A 14,758-nucleotide genomic window follows, 5' to 3' on the forward strand; every position below is an offset into this window, starting at 1 on the left:
TGGCAATATTAAGTGTTCAATATTAGTGACGTCAGTGACACTGCACTTCCTGTTTATGTCGTCTTCCCCACAGTAAGGGAGAGCGGGACAAAATTAGAAAGATTTAGTAATTATCAAAGGTCACTGAGGTCACAGATACAAACACACACGTCCTCCTCTTCCCTTTGTTCTCCTGAAATTACAGCTCAGCATGTCACCACTGACTGTGACCACACTGTGTAATGACAGACCTACACACACGCACACACACACACACACACACACACACACACACACACACACACACACAGTATATACATTTGTTCTGAGAAACAGACATGTTACCATCTGAAAAACGAGAGGAGAGTTCCTCCTCCATCCAGACCAGATCCTCAGGGATCCCCAGAGGAGACCACACATGAGCTGTGATGTCAAAGAGGAACAAAGATCACAGGCCTGCACTACGAAGCAGTATCTGAGGTTATCGAGGTAACAGCTAAACAACTGACCAATCAAATCACTGGAAAAAACATCAGTCATCCTTCCTACAGGGTCCTGACAGGGACAGAAGAGTTTACAATAAAGTGATCAATAATAATGATCGGTAGACATTTATATAAATCAGTGGAATCATTTTGCTGTTCCAGACTAGCATGTGTCCACTCTCTGTTTTATAACAGAGCTGGCGAGGAGAGTTAATCACACTAAACAAATATATCATTACTAATTTAACACAGATTCTTTAATGGAGGATTCAGTGATGAAGCTTTCCTCTCCTCTTCATCACTGCAGCTCACAACAACATGAGGGAAATAACAATTAAACCTCTGATGTCTTTGACTAGAACAATGATCCACATCCTGTTGAATATTTCCATGATTACAAATTTGATTTATAATTTTTAAACATTTCAGTCATCAACTACTTTTCTTTCTCTCCTCTGCAGCAGAAACAGTTTGACATTAACTTTAACTGTTTAATCTGCATCACATGTTCATAACAGTTTGTTCATCAAACTTCATAATAATTCATTCACTTATTTACAATATTTTTATCTGACATATTTTTCATTCCAGTCATGTGATCATATTGTTTACATTTCACCTTGTTGAATGTCACTTTTGGATGTTGCTATAAATGACTTTACCTACAGGATGTTGCTTATAATTAACCAGCTTCGTATTTCAATTTTCTATATCTAACCAATAACAACAAACCAACAAAACAACAAACCAACAAAACAACAAACCAACAAACCAACAAAACAACAAACCAACAAACCAACAAAACAACAAAACAACAAACCAACAAACCAACAAAACAACAAACCAACAAACCAACAAAAAAACAAAACAACAAAACAACAAACCAACAAAACAACAAAACAAAAAACCAACAAACCAACAAACCAACAAAACAACAAAACAACAAACCAACAAACCAACAAACCAACAAACCAACAAAACAACAAACCAACAAACCAACAAAACAACAAAACAACAAAACAACAAAACAACAAACCAACAAACCAACAAAACAACAAAACAACAAAACAACAAAACAAAACAATACAACACCAGCTGCTGGTTTTAAAGGAAGTCACACTCTGACTTCACAGAGAGAGAGATACTCCGTCTGGAAACAGCCTTCATGTGATATAATGTGTTATTCTGAGATTCATTCATTCATTCATTCTTGACTCATGGTTATGATGACATCATCAGACGTCAGCTCATTGGTTAATCGTTAACCTGCTGTGCAAAGTTTAATATGTCAGAGTGAGGTATCGTTGTGTTTCAACACAGAAGAAATCAGTGTGTGTGTGTTTGTGTGTGTGTGTGTGTGTGATCAGTTGCCTACTGTGTCAGGACAGATAAGTTAATCCCAACTGACAATCAATGAAGAACACAAACACACTGTTCACCCCCAGAATGCTATCAGAGACAACACACACACACACACACACACACACACACACAAACACAAGGGGGTAGGTTTGTACATGGACGGTAGGGACTTGTCCCTAACAATATGTGAGTGATCTTATTCGCACTATGCTAGCAGGAGTAAACATAAAGTGGTGGATTTAGCAAAGTATGAGTTTAATTTCTGTCGAAAAATCCCAGGAAAATGTGACCATGAATACTGACAGTTTTATGCCTTGCTATGCTGTGACTATACTATGATTTATTTATGAGGTGGGTTAGGGTTAGTGACAGTGAAAAAGTGGTTAGAACTGTCGCCTCAAAGTTAGAAAGTTCTAGTTGAACCCGGCACCCGGGTCCCTTCTCTGTGGAGTTTGTGTTTTCTCCCTCGGTTATCTCTCAGTACTTCGTCTTCATCCTGGAGTCCAAAGACATTCACAATAGGCTTATTAACCGTTCTAATACTCTTTTATACTATGATTACACAATTACCTTTTTATGACTTCCTATACTCTGACATTTTCATTCCTTACTATACGACTTTTAATGCTCTACTGAGCTATGCCGTTTTTATGATGTTTTTTATTCCTTACTGTAGTATGAATCTTTTTTTACTTATGATTTATTTTACTATGACATATTTATGCCTTACTATACTATGATTTTATTATGACGTTTTTTATGACTTCTTACACTATTCCGTTTTTTTAGACTTTTATATGCCTTTATATACTATGACATTATTACGATGTTTTTTATTACTTATCATACTATGCTGTTTTTTAATTACTTTTTTGTACCTTACTGTACTATGACGTTTTTGTGACCTTTTTTATGCATTTCTGTACTATGATGTTATTATGGAGTTTAATCATATTTATGGCATTTTTTATGTCTTTTATGACGTGTTTATGATCTTTTCTGTGCCTTGCTATACTATGACTTATGACACTCATACGACATATATGTGAGATTGATTTTAGCATATGACATATTATTATGACATCTATAAATCCTCTGGACATGTGAACATATAATTTTATTACATACTCATCGTGAAATGCAACTTTATTAAAACAACATGCTTATTAAAGTTCTATATGTTTGTATATGATTTTCATAATGATTTCTTATTAAATTCAAACATACCTGTCTATCGTCTTTATTTACATATATAATATGAACATATACTGACAGGCTTTGGGACGGATATGTATTTATGTAAAATGTGTGTAATATAAACTGACATACTGATATAAACCGTTTGGTTGACAGCATTAAAAAGCAAATCTCTTTGTTTTGGAGGGGGGGCTGTCTTTTTGCATCCCCACCAATTTTGTGACCAAAACACATGCCCTTGCACACAGACACACACACACACACACACACACACACACACACACACACACACACACATAAGTGTTATCAGAGTTACCTAAACTCCTGACTTCTTGATCATCAGAAGGTAAGCAGGTAAACCCAGGCTCCACTCTCAGCTTCACCAGTAGCCATGGAAACCAAGATGGCAGCTGTGGCGGCCCCATGGGACCATAAGTCTGGACATAAATGAACTGTTGGACAAACACAAAGCCTCCATGCAGCTCTGACTCCATCACACTCATGATTTTTGGCAGTGTTGCTGTTGCTAAGCAACATGTAATTAACAGTTAGTCCCTCATGTGTCCCTCATTCAGCAGCAACTGTGTTCAGTCAGAATCAGACAGAATTAAAACACGCACCCCAAAAGAGGTGTAGCAGGTTATATAATCTTCTTCCCTGTAATTGTAAATATTACAATATATTTCTCATATTCATTTCTGGAAGAATCTTGTGACACCCCTAAAGTGGACTGTACCATTTCTAAGGTCTGGTCTGCCTCACTCCATCAGTGGCTCCGCCCTCAAGTCTCTGCTCCTGTGTGTCACACAGACACTGCAGCTAAATGTAAGTAGCACTAGCTAACTAGCTAGCTTGTTAATTACACTTTATTTTCTCACCCTCAGAGTTTCTCAATTAGATTGTGTCAAGTATCTACAGATGAACTTTAATGTTAGCTAGTTTCTAACTTTAGCCTTAAGTTAGTTTAGCTAACTAATGTTAATTAGTTTATAACTTTAGCCTTGTCGTTTCATGATCAATATAAAATGTCATATATGATCTAATGTTACAAACACTGGAGTCAGTCATGAGCAGTGAGACAATGGAGGATTAGTTGTTGATAAGTTTTGACATCAAGATAGAGTTTATTACTTCATGTGGTGGTTTAGTCTTTGACCTTTAACCTTAGTGAACATCATGACCTGTCTGGTGTCAGGTTGTCTCCATCCTCCATCTCCATCTCTGTCCTGTAACCAGCCTGTTACCTGATCATCTCTTTTATTAGTGAAAACTGACAAACATGAGAGAAACCGTCAGAGACTCATAATAAAGACAAACTGCTGTGACTCTGCTCCAGATAATCAGTGTGTGAACTGACAGATCCATCAGATATTAGAACTGAACCAGGAACAGTTCTTAGTTCAACCCGCTGAATATTACAACTGCTGCTGTTGTGTAACAGACATCTTCTTCTTTTAGAGCTTTTCTCACCTCAACAAACCATTCTCAAGTGTGAGAGGACACACACACACACACACACACACACACACACACACACACACACACACACACACACACACACAAGCAGCTCATTAAGGTTTTAGCTAAAAGAGGAAGTCAGGAGGCCACTGACACTGATCTGTGTAAGTCTGAGCAGTGAAAACTACATTTGACCTTTGACCTTACACCTTAAATCAGATCTATTTTCAGAAATATCAAGACCATTATATAGTTTATGTAATTTTTTTTGAAAACATGTGAGTGTGTTTTGTGCATGAGACACATGGTCAACGTTCATTATGTGACAGTGCGAGGAGTGAGAGTACGTTACAGTGTTCACACAGAGATCAGACCGAGGCGGATACGTCTTCTTTCAAAACTAAAACAGTCACCTGAAAACACACATCACATGACCATCCACTGCACTGAGCGTGTGCGAGTCGGTGTAAACAGGAAGTAGCTTGTCTCCTCTGCAGTAAAGCCTCTGAAGGAGGAACAGCAGAGACAGTTGTAGCATTAAAACAGAGAATGTAAGTGAACAGCAGCTGCTGCAAAGACAACAAGGTCAGTAACACTGTCATTTATTATCATGTTGTATTCACCACTGGTAGTCCAGGCTGATGACAGCCAATCAGGAGAGACCGTGGCTGTGACCTCATCGTTTACACTCTCTGTCCAGACTACAACACGACCCACGAGCTTTCAAAATAAAACAAAACCACAGAGTTTTCAAAATAAAACACAACCCTAAAGTTTTCAAAATAAAACACAACTCCAGATTTGGATGTCAGGTTTAAAGAGATGACATCAGAGTGGGTGGAGCCTGAATCTGTATCTGCTGCTGATGAGGTTCAAGAGAAACTGATTAATAATTCAGACATGTATTTGTTTAATAAGTGGACAGGAATGATAATAGTTCTGCCAGCACACACACACACACACACACACACACACACACACACACTTCTCCATTCAGTTTGACAGGAATCTGCTCATTCATGACTCTGCAACAGGATGAAGAGGAGAAAGAGGAAGAGGCCTCTGTCACCTCCGTGTCCTCGTCTCTCTTCCTCTTTCTGCTCTAAAATAGAGTTTGAGATGTCCTGGACTTCACATGTCACAACTGTTGGCAACGTGTCGACATGCCGACAAGGTGTTGCATGCAGAGGTGTGATGAGCAGTTCACTTTAAAACAGACAGACCTCACAGCATCAAATGTTCCAGACGACCCACAGACACATCTCATAGCTTCTTCACATCATTTTTCATTATCATACACAGTAATTCACTGTCGTAGAGCAGCTCTTCCACCGATCAGAAGGCCGGAGGTTAGATTACCATGTGTGTGATGTATGAATGAAGGTGCAGCAACATCAGAGGAGACAGACAGAGGTACAAAAACCAGCTCTAGGTTTTTACCTGATGCAGTTTTCTAATGTCTGTGTTGAATCAAACCTTTTTTCCTTTAAAAATTATTTTACCTGCTCCACTTCTGTTACAGTCGTTCAGCCAATACTGTACACACACACACAAACAAAACACACTGTCCCATTGAGCTGCAGCTGATCCCTGCAGGCCTGTGAACACAGTCACAGATTCCTTTGTTTCATTGAACATCTCTCAGTCTCTGGTCACATGTCTGTTCCTCCGGTTGGTTACTGTTACTGAGGCAGCACGTTTTTTTTGTCACTGCCTCCAGATCCACTCAGTTTGGGAACAGTTTGTCTCTGGATCCATTCATGACACTGGAGAAGAGACTTCAGAGGAGACTTCACTCGAGAGGACACTTCATGACGCTGGAGCGGACACCTCAGGATGCTGGAGAGGACACTTCAGAGGACACTTCAGAGGACACTACCTCGTCACACAATAAAAACTGAAATTATGATACTGCTTTATTTTTACTTCTAAGAGCTATGAGGGTCTGAGGTTCTGAGGGTCTGGGGTTTGAGTTTTTAAAGTCCTTACCAGCTCCATCAGTGTCATTGGTGTGACTGGTCCCAGGGGATCAGTCAGAAACTGAATTTCTGTCCCAGTCCGACCATGGAGCCGATACTATAGTTTTTATTCTCCTCCATGTGTCAGTTACTTGATGGTTCATAATGTTACATGACTGTTTTCATTAGTGACAGCTACAGGAGACATGCTAACGTTAGCTAACCTACTGCTACTTGTGTTGTGTGAATGTGTTCGGTACATGTTGCCATTGCTAACTGGCTAACTGATTGTATTGCTGTGGAGCACATCACAGCTATGCAAACATGAGCTAATGGTTGGATTGATTTTGTTGTCTCACAGTAACTTTATTCAGTTGAGCTTGTTGTGTGTTCAGTGACTGATTTCACTGAAGGGGGGGGTTCTGATCAGCTGGTTTACAGAACCTTTAATGATGATGCTCTGTAGGACTGAGTCTCACTGACATTTGATCCATGTAATAAAAACTCTGCAGTTTTAAAGCAGCAGCAACACGTTCAGCTGGATCCTCTGATTCTTCTACAGTTATATTATCACGTATCATCATACATCACTATCACCACATATATCACTGTGATCAGACAGCTCAGTATTCAGTCTATAGGCAGCAGGACAGACGAGCAATGAACCAATCAGACAGATGGTCAGAGACACAAAGCATTTGGAGGCAGATGTCTCACATGTGAACTACATGTGGAGAGACAGACAGAACAGAACGTCGTCTGAAGCCGACCACAGTGTGGAGCTGGCAGCTTCTTCACGTTCCCAACGTTCCCTGAAACTGGAACTGAGGAAGATTCTAGGAACTTCAAGAACGAACCAGGACGAGGAGGAGGAGGCGGGGGAGGGGGAGGAGTGGAAACAGGGCGGGAGATCGGGGTTAATGTGGTGGAGTGGTGTTACCAGAGGACTTTATTTTTAGGACTACAAGGAGAAAGAGAGGGAAATATTTTTCTGTTGATCCTGACATTCATCTGAGACTTTTAGAGACTGTTGTGTTCATTTGTCAGAGTCCCGTCGAGGACTCGAGGTAAAACAGAGACAGACGGTGAGAGATGAGGAAAGATGTTTATCTGTCTCTTTCAGCTCCTGGTCAGACTGATCCAGCTGTTACTGCAAAAGGAACCAGTGGGAGGATTGTTCTGTTCCAGTATGTCTGTGAATTACACAAAGACCATTAACATGGAATTATAAACTTTATGTTGATGTCAAAACATATCAACAAATAATCCTCCATTGTGTCACTGCTCATGACTGAACTCCAGCGTTTGTAACATTAGATCATATGTGATATATCATATTGGTCATGAAACAACAAGCTAACACTTCAAATGAAAGGGCGCACTCTCAGCTAGCTAACATTAGTTAGCTCAACTGTAACTTAAAGCTAAAGTTGGAAACTAGCTCACATTAATTGGTAAAACTGTTTTTAACTCTTTTGGGGGGGAGTCCAAGTCTTAATGAGGGGACTATTTCTATCAGTAGCTGCTTGCCTGTTCAGTTAGCCAGCTGCTAACTTGATTTTTCATTGAACTTAGTCTTTATATATATAATAGCTCTATTAATGTTATTATTACAGAAGAGAAGAAGAGATTTAAAACCTAAGGCTCCTGATGTTTATTTGCAGAAAAGATCGCAATTAATTAGTAATTGTTAATTATTACAGTGTGAAATAGCAGCTGGGTCGTGTATCTCCATCATCATCTCTCTGATCTGACCTCAGTCAAACTGCTCATGAATTTAATGTGATTTAACAGTGAGTCTGATTTTCATGGTTTTGGATCAGAGAATGAAACATGTCCAACATCAGCTGATACCAATACAGATCAACTCTTTCCAGCACACACACACACACACACACACACACACACACACAGTATGAAGGGAACATACTGGAGTCGGCGGACATGTTTGGATCCTCTCCTCTCTCCATATTTGGCAGCTCCTCGCTGCTACACACTCTCAGTCTCACATTCCCCTGCCGTTCCCTCTCTGCATGACCGGGACTGAACCCAAGAACCTGACGACCCCTCCACCCCCCTTCTCCCCCCTTCTCCCCCCTCCTTCTGCAGGTTGCTTCTGGGAAAAGTACCAACAGTGTTTTTGGCCAGCTGACTGCAGTGACTCTGAGGCTGAGGTGTGAGTCAGTCTGCTGTCAGGTGTAGTGTCAGCTGCTGCTCATCACATCCACTGAAGAAATCGTGAGTTATGTGAGGAATGAAACAGATGATGATATTTTCAAACAGTAGATTTGTTACTCTGGAGTTTGTTAATAAAGCTCCCATCATGCATTGCTTTCAAACACTGATGATTTAGAAGTCAATCTTTAGTCCTGGCTGCCTCCTTCAGTCCGGAACAGGCCTCTGAGCAGAAATGGCACAGACGCCAGCAGCTGGCCCGGCGTCCTGCAGCAGCTGGCCCCGCCCTCACGGTCCTCTCCCAGAATAAATGTGCTAGTATGTCATCGGTGAGGACGCGAGCTGAGCAACGCTGCTGAGGCCTCGAGTCACTGAAACTCTACACCACTTTATTTCAGGCAGGAATGTCTCGTTGCAGCCGCCGCCTCCACGCCACAGAGCACAATACAGAAAAAGATTTGTCAGGGTTCGTCACAGGCTGAGCTGCTCTGACGTCCAATCAGATTCAGCCTCTGATCACTGTCGTCACTGCTCTACATGATGAGACAGAAAGAGGTTCATCTTCCACCTGAATCTGTGAGAGGACGTATTCACCACCTGAGCAACCCCTTAACTCCCATCATGCATTTCTGTCGGTCATTCATAGAACCACAGTCACACAGTATAATTACATCTGTGAACAATCATTGACGACAGTCAATCTGTTCTCAATGAAATGTTTTAGGATGAAGTTTGATATTAACATCATGAGGAAATGTTTATGTTTGTGACACTGAATCAACCAATTAAATGTCTCTGATGATGATGACACTTCACTGATGGTGAAAACAGTTTCATGGTCATGATGTTAAATGATGAACGGATGTTGTCAGACTCTGTCTCTGTTTTCAGAGCATCGTCCAACATTTTTTAATTTGATGCTGGTATTTACAGCAGGAAACCACCGAGGCTGTAAACTGAAGTCTCACTAAAATAATTAAACTCACATCTGCATCCAAACCCAGAGTCTCTGCTGCTGCTCTTTAAACACACACACACACACTGTGCAGAATCAGGCTGACACAGCTGACGTGGCGTCCACACGGCACGTGGAAAAATGTGGAGAGAAAAAAAACTCTGAGAACGTTTCAGCTGCAGGATTTAAAGGGGAGGTCCACCTTTAAAATACACACAGACACACACATGCGCACACACCCACACACACACACACACACACACACACACACACACACACACACACACACACACACACACACACACACACACACTCACACACTCACACACACACACACACACACACACTTCCTGCTCTAACAGGACATTATTAAATGAAGCAGTAGCTGCTCAGCTGAAGATTCTTACACACCCACAGAAGCACACAGGGTCATTGAGTTCACACACACACACACACACACACACACACACACACACACACACACACATACACACATACATATTACATACTGTTACATGTAACACGCAGGTATAAACTTTTTTTTCTTACATCAGCTGGTGAGGTTTTAGTGATGAGATAAAACCTGATCAACAGAGGAACCAGGATGTGAGGTCACACTCTGTGTTTATAAATACTCATTAATCAGGGAAATGGCGTTTTTGTTTGAACAGGTGAATGTGACCTCTGGTGTTCACAGCGTGGATCATAGTGAAGGTGGACCACAGACACATGGACAGACTGAGTCCTGATGTCTGATGGACTCTGAATGAAGAACTTTTTAATCTAGAATAAAGAGGTTTATGTCATGGTTTGCTATGGCTGACACCTTTTGTTAGTTTTGTTTGGACTTTTTGCACTTCCTGTTTTATTTTGTAATTGGTTTCCTTGTGTGTCAGTGTTTTTGCTTCCTGTCTTGATCCTGTGTCTGTGTGGTGATTGTCTGCCCCGCCCTAATGTGTTTCACCTGTGTTCAATCAACTTGCCTCCTTGTCTATATAGTCTTTGTGCTCCCTGTCTGTGTCGGTTCGTCTGTTTAGTTCAGGGTTTGTTCACGTCGTCTGTTCATGTCTGTTATTTTGGTTATCCTAAAGGAGTTTGACCAGGCTGGGACTGGTCAGGACCAGTCCTAGCCTGGTCAGATGCGTACACGAACTGATGAAGCCTCTTGGATGAGAGGTGAAACGTCTTCCCAGACAAATAACCTAGTCCAGTTGTTTTCGATTTAAAAAACTCCTTTAGGATACTATGACCTGGACAAATGAGAATATACACAGGCTTATTTTGGTTAATAAACCTGTCTGCACCGTTCCCCAAGTTTTGGCTGCATTTGGGTCCTACTTACTCCAAAACCCTTGACAGTTTAGGAGAAGCAGCACACTGACTCAGAGTGGTCTGCTGCCTTCAGGGACTCCTTCCTTGTCTGTTAATATAAAACATGAAGCTCAGACTCTGCAGGTTGTTGGAGCTGTTTCAATTGGTTCCTCCACTTCTTATTCATTCACACACAAACAAAGGTCACATGACTGACAAGTAGCTTGTTATCTGGACCTGTGACTGGACTCTTCTTCTGTGGTGTTCATGACATTTAAGGCTTCTATATCCTCCAGAACAGACCTGAGAGTGAATGAAATCTGAACACTGGGTTTCTACATAGATACAGACGTATGGCCAACTGCCCCCAGCTGATATAGAGCAGCCAGAGCAGGTGACCAGGCTCCGCCCATCAGGCCGAGAGGTTTCTTCTGTCTGTGCTCACTTGAACTCACAGCTGTGTCTGAAGCCAAATAATCACTGCTTCGCTGTGATTCAGCATCTGCTGCTGTGTGTTTTTTAACATATCTTTTAACCAAATGGCCTGAAAGGAAGGAAGGAAATCTAAAGACTGGTGCCATGTGCCAAACCAGCACTACATCTCATTACACTGAGCTTTAAACATCTCAATGATTCATCGGTTGTGAGTCTTTGAGGAGCGACCACACTGTGAGTCACTGTGCATCACAGGCCGACTAATGCCGGAACAAATCTGCATTAAATGATGGTGGATGCTTCTTGGTTTAATTTGGTTTATGTTTGATATTTTCCACTTTGCTGCAGAAGGAAGTGAAGCAGCTTCAGACGACTGAGTCAAACTCAGCTGAGGGAAGTTCATCTGTCTAACATCATGTTAGTCCTCTCCTATTCAAACTCACTGGACCAGAATTATACAATGACAATCAGGGGGTCAATATTCCTCCAGGGTGACAGTACAGAGCAGGTGCTTCAGTGAACTGAGGTGTTGGACACACATGTATTTTAATATAGTTTAAAGAGCCAACAGGTAAAACTCCTGAGTGAAAACAAAGGGGGTGTCTCTTATAAAAACTAAGGTTAAAGGTCAAAGACTAAACCACCACATGAAGTAATAAACTCTATATTGGTGTTAAAGCGTATCAACAACTAATCCTCCATTGTCTCTCCAGTGTTTGTAACATTAGATCATATGTGACATTTTATACTGCTCATGAAACGACAAGCTAACACTGGAGATGAAAGCACGCTATCAGCTAGCTAACATTAGCTAGCTAAACTGTAACTTAAAGCTAAAGCTAGAAACTATCTAACATTAGCTAGCTAAACTGTAACTTAAAGCTAAAGTTAGAAACTAGCTAACATTGGTTAGCTAAACTGTAGCTTAAGGCTAAAGCTATAAACTAGCTAACATTAGCGTTCATCTATAGATACTTAAGGTAATCAAATAAAGTGTAATAAACAAGCTAGCTAGTTAGCTAATGCTACTTACATTTAGCTACAGTGTCTGTGACACACAGGAGCAGAGACTTGAGGGCGGAGCCACTGATGGAGTGAGGCAGACCAGATGTTAGAAATGGTACAGTCCACTGGGACAGAAAACCTCTCAGTAAACCGTCTGTACAACTGTTGATCCGCAGCGACATAATCACTTTATTTAAATCTGCTCCACACTGAAACATCATCATTCAGACATCATGTGTAAACTCACTGTTTACACGTCTGTGATTTCTGAGAATCACCAGGTCAGAGAGAGAGATAGAGACAGAGAGACCTTTTGACCTTTAACCAACCCTTTATTGGTTTTCAGTCACATTAAACAATACACCAGGGGGTTAAACATATACCTCAAAAAACAATAACAAAACAAAACAAAAATAAATATATAAAGACTCCGCCTCCTCCAACAGTCGCAGAGACTTAATTCCAGTATCTTGACTCAGCTTGGCAGCAGTTTTCCACTGTCCTGCTGACCTCAGTCCTGCCAGCGTCGTCAGCTCAGCTGTTACAAAGTTCTCTGCATGCTGATGGAATTCAACAACCTGGTCAGTATGAGTGGGTTGTGAAACAAAGGTTCCTCCCCAACCTTACCATAGCACTCGGAACAATCTCTCTTCACTTTTAGTACAGTTCTTCAGGCATGCAGAACTGAACGGTGAAACCAGGAAGTCTGTGAAATGTCCTTACCATTCAGATCCAGAAGAAACAAGTGCTTATCATAGACCAGGTTTTTCACTCTATGAAGCAGCACAGATGCTGTTTGAGCCCAGAGCTGCTGCCTATGGTAGAGACACAGGTAAAAACAGCACTGCAGATCTAATCCAGTGAAGTAAGCCGGAGTCAGAGCATAGAGGCAGCCAGGTTGTTAACAAGCAAAGTCCTCCGCCTGTAAAACCACTGGGGCCGGACCCATCGAGACAATCGGGCACTGATTTTTCCAGCTAGACCATCCTAGTTTTTTCTCTGAAAGTCACCATTCCCCAGAAAAACACCTAAACCTTCATCCCCTCTCTGCTCCACTGCAGCCCAGCTGATAAAACTGGCTGTTCCTTATTCCTCCACTTACCCAGGATAAGTCCATCACATTTGGACCAGTTAACCTTAGCAGCATTTAAGAATATGGATATCCTTTTGACCTTTTATAAACACTGTAACATCATCAGCATAAGCTGACAAACTAAGTGTATTTTTTCCATTTTCTACCAAGGTTAACCCTGTAAGAACCTGCTTGAGCTGATTTAAGAAGGGCTCTATAGCAAGAGCATATATCATCCTGGATAAGGGACACCCCTGTCTGATACCCCTCTGAACAGACACTGGTCGACTGAGTCCTCCCCCCACCGTTAACAGGACGGTGGCTCCTGAATATAACAGTCTTATCCATGAAATTCATTTTTTTCCAAAACCAAACACTTGAAGTGTCTTAAACCAATAACAATGATCCACTCTATCAAAGGCTTTCTCTTGATCAATGGAAAAAAGACCCACAGCCAATTCCTGAAATTTTGACAAATCAATAATGTCCTGAATTAAGGATAAATTGTCCATTATTGTCCGTTCTGGAACACAATATGTTTGACTGTGATGTACAACTGTATCTATGCACTCGTTCAGTCTATTTGAGAGACACGGCGCAATTATTTTATAGTCAGTGCATAGAAGCGAAACAGGTCTCCAGTTTTACAGCAGGCCACGACCTCTTAGCGAACAATGTGAGGACTGCCCTCTGGCAGCTCAATGGTAAAGTCCAAACATCCTTTGAACACTTCCAACAGGTCCTTTCCCAGCAGAGTCCAGAATCTTTTGTAGAACTCCGAGGGCAGCTGCCGCATCGCTGCCGCATCGCTGCAGACATCTTGTCGAGGGAAACGTTGACCTCCAGTGAAGCTGATGGAGCTTCATCCCTCCAGCATCTCACAGATCACACAGTCAGAGTCAGAAGTCTATAGCCAGCTTCCTCATCTCTGATGGGTTGGATGTTACTGTCCCATTAGGAAGCTTGAGATGTAACATCTGGATTGGTTCTCTGACCTTCCTCTCTAAAGAAAAAACGGGTTGGGGCATCTATGTCCTTAATGCTTGATATCTGAGTACTGATTAAAGTGCTCTTTGCTTTTTTTTTTGCTTTTTTCTTCTTTCTCCCAGGCCTTAATGTCTTTATCAGTCACATTGATCGTTCCATCCTCCAGTATTCTTATCTCCTTCTCTAGCTCCTATAGTTGTTGTGTGTGATGTGTTCTGCTGACAAAAAATTCTAATTTCTGTTTTACCCACCTCCCACCACTGCATTAGACTGACACCAGAAACCAGAGAGGGACTGACACGAGGCCTCGTCATAGGTCAGTCTTACGTGGAAATGCCAGAGTCAAAATTACACTCCACAAATAGAGACAGAGAGAGAG

Source organism: Seriola lalandi, unplaced genomic scaffold, assembly GCF_002814215.2.
Source record: "Seriola lalandi dorsalis isolate HSWRI2012SDOR001 ecotype SW California unplaced genomic scaffold, Sedor1 jcf7180002054557, whole genome shotgun sequence".
NCBI classification, from domain to species: domain Eukaryota; kingdom Metazoa; phylum Chordata; class Actinopteri; order Carangiformes; family Carangidae; genus Seriola; species Seriola lalandi.